The 3,607-nt window shown below is 34.5% G+C and overlaps 1 long non-coding RNA gene across 1 annotated transcript; it reads left to right on the forward strand.

Moving 5' to 3' along the window:
• The first annotated feature begins 601 nt into the window (after positions 1-601).
• Positions 602-2,722, forward strand: LOC127148463 (uncharacterized). Its single transcript, XR_007819465.1, has 3 exons — positions 602-677; positions 760-863; positions 2,599-2,722. It is a non-coding gene; the product is annotated as an uncharacterized LOC127148463 (long non-coding RNA).
• The last annotated feature ends 885 nt before the right edge of the window (positions 2,723-3,607 follow it).

The raw sequence follows: 3,607 nt of genomic DNA on the forward strand, positions 1-3,607 counted from the left end.
ATGGAACGTTGGGATCCTACAAGTTTGCAGACGCTGGCTTTATTTCAGTTGGTATAAGTAAAGAAGATCGAGCACAGATCCTGAATGCTAGATTGCTTGGGACCGACCATCGTCAGATTTTGATGTTTCCTTACAATTCAGGGTATGTGCAAAACTTTTTTCAGCTAATGCACCTAATGAACTATATGACCTTCATTCTAAGTTTAACTCACATTTACCTGTCAATATAGAAACCATTGGTGTCTAATAGCCATCGATTTTTCAAGAGGCACTGCATATTGGATGGATCCTTTGAGAAAACGAATTAACAATGATGCCTCTGATGTCGTCCGGATGTATGTATGAACTTTTATCTATGATAAAACAATAATGAGTTAATATGTTGCATATGAGACAATGATTGTATAACTTACGTTGTTTGATATGCATTCTTAGGGCTTTCGACATTTCGAACAAGAAGAAGTCTGTTTGGAGGATAATCAAGGTATGAGGAATGGGGATTTAGTAGAAGAAATAGGTAAACATACTTTATGTTTTGCAACTGTATCATGGGTATTTTGTTCTTTTTCTCTGATGGATAGTGTCTGAAGCAAGGTGGCATTGTGGAGTGCGGATATTATGTGATGCGATTCATGCGTGATATAATATTGTCAAGCAACAGGACAATCATTGAAGTAGTAAGTATTTCATTTTACCTTTTTGAACTACTTATGTTATGTACAATTGTTGCATATTAAATCATTTTTAAATGATGAATAGATGGAAGGATCAACCTCAACATACTCACAGGACGATTTAGATGTCGTAAGAACGGAGTGGGCTGAATTCGTTAACAAATATATTTTCTGTTCCCAATCTCAAAGGTAAAATTTGTAAACGAGACAACTTTATATGAATTTTTGTGTGGATTTTATTACAACACGTGTTGTTGCGTCGACTATCCTGTAGTTATGGTAGTCATTGAAATGCTCTTTTGTTGATTTTTAGACATATGTTTGAGGAATCATGTTGACATGTACTCTGGATCTCTGTTCATAGTTGTGTTGACTATCCTGCAGTTATGGTAGTCATTGATAAGCTAGCTATTTTGTTGGTTCTGCTTACACATGTTTTAGGAACCGTGTTCACATTGTTTTGTTTTGTTAATTTCTCGTTCACTTCGTTTACTTGTAAAGTTTTATTCGTAGCATAGGTGTTTGTGGAATAGAGGAGGTAAGTCTATGTTTAGGTTTATTAATGACCTTGGAAGTGGGGAGCGGGACGGTGGGAGTGCTAAGTTCATGTTTAAGCTCAACTTTGACTTTAGAAGGGGTGAGGGAGTGGGAAATGGGGGGGGGGAGATACATTTATGTTTAATAATGACCTTGGAAGGAGGGAGTGAGTTGCTAAGGTTAGAAATGACTTGGGGGGCGGGGGGTTGGGACTAGGGGTACGTTTATGCTTAAGTTGTTCTTTGATGCAAACTGAAACATTGTTGGGTCTGTAAAGAATGAATCAAAACAAATTATTGCATTACTTATATATTATGCTTATGCTTATGAAGTTGGTGTTTTTATTTCTCTTTTGCTTCCCTTATGAATCTTTTACTAAGAAACTTGGTTGTATGACTTGGGTGGGAGGGGAGTGATACGTTTATTTTTTATAATGACCTTGGAAGGAGTGAGTGAGTTGCTAAGGTTAGAAATGACTTGGGGGGCGGGGGGTTGGGACTAGGGGTACGTTTATGCTTAAGTTGTTCTTTGATGCAAACTGAAACATTGCTGGGTCTGTAAAGAATGAATCAAAACAAATTATTGCATTACTTATATATTATGCTTATGCTTATGAAGTTGGTGTTTTTATTTCTCTTTTGCTTCCCTTATGAATCTTTTACTAAGAAACTTGGTGGTATGACTTGGGTGGGAGGGGAGTGATACATTTATTTTTTATAATGACCTTGGAAGGAGTGAGTGAGTTGCTAAGGTTAGAAATGACTTGGGGGGCGGGGGGTTGGGACTAGGGGTACGTTTATGCTTAAGTTGTTCTTTGATGCAAACTGAAACATTGTTGGGTCTGTAAAGAATGAATCAAAACAAATTATTGCATTACTTATATATTATGCTTATGCTTATGAAGTTGGTGTTTTTATTTCTCTTTTGCTTCCCTTATGAATCTTTTACTAAGAAACTTGGTTGTATGACTTGGGTGGGAGGGGAGTGATACATTTATTTTTGATAATGACCTTGGAAGGAATGAGTGAAATGCTAAGTTAATGTTTAAGTTTATAAATGACTTTGAAGGGGGGGCTAAGGATACATGTATGCTTAAGTTTTAAATTTAAATCAGAATATTGTTAGGTCTTTAAAGATTGAATTGAAACATATTTATTTGATTCTCTGTTTATGCTTATGCTTATGCTTATGTAGTCGGTGTTTTTCTTTCATCTTTTGTGTTCTTTATGGGTCTTTTATAAATAACCTTGGTTGTATGAACTTTGGACGTTTATGTTAAAAAGTTCCTATTTGGAATGTACTTAATGTTTATGCTTATGCTTATGCTTATGCTTATGCATTTTCCGTAATGAAAGTTGACTAAGGTTCATTTTCTTCAACTTTGTAGGTAATTGAAGAATAGATGGATCATGGTATCGATCAAGTTCATTCCTACATTAGTTTGATTAGATTAGGTCGTACATATATTACAGTTAATTTATCTTTTGGATTATTGGAAAACCTTTACCGACAATGTAATTTACATTTTTTATTATCAATATAAATATCTTTCCAAACAAATGTGCATAATGTTAAAATGTAGTAATTAATTTTTTTGAAAGAAGAAATATATGACAGGAAATACGTGCTGCAAAAAAAAAATAATAACGACACCAAACATGTGTCGACATATAAGCCTTTAGTAAACAGCAACAGTGTCGTCAAAGCACATTTCTTGGCAAGAACTATGTGTAACGAAACATTTACGATGACAATATATTAGTGTCGTTATAAAGGTATTAATGATAATATATTCGGGTCAAGGTATAGATAACGGTGACACATTTGAAGTGTCAATATAAGGGTATTAATGACAATATATTCGTGTCGAGGTATAGATAACGATGACACATTTAAAGCGTCAATAAAATGGTATTAATGACAATATATTCGTGTCGAGGTATAGATAACGGTGACACAATTAAAGCGTCAATGTAAGAGTATTAATGACAGTATATTAGTGTCGAGATATAGATAAAGGTGACACTTGATTTACGTCAACGTAAGTGTATTAATGACAATATATTTGTGTCAATGTATAGATAACGGTGACACAATTACAGCGTCAATGTAAGAGTATTAATGACAGTATATTGGTGTCGAGGTATAGATAACGGCGACACCTGATTTGCGTCAATGTAAGTGTATTAATGACAATATATTTTTGTCAAGGTATAGATAACGGTGACACATAATTTGCGTCAATGTAAGAGTATTAATGACACTATATTGGTGCCGTTTTATAGATGACAGCGACATATTTATTGCGTCAAGGTGAAGGTATTAATGACACAATTTTAGTGTCATCGAATCATATTTAACGACACATTTTCCAAAGTGTCGTTAAAGAGCTTTTC

The sequence above is a fragment of the Cucumis melo genome, chromosome 1 (assembly GCF_025177605.1).
Source record: "Cucumis melo cultivar AY chromosome 1, USDA_Cmelo_AY_1.0, whole genome shotgun sequence".
Lineage (NCBI taxonomy): Eukaryota > Viridiplantae > Streptophyta > Magnoliopsida > Cucurbitales > Cucurbitaceae > Cucumis > Cucumis melo.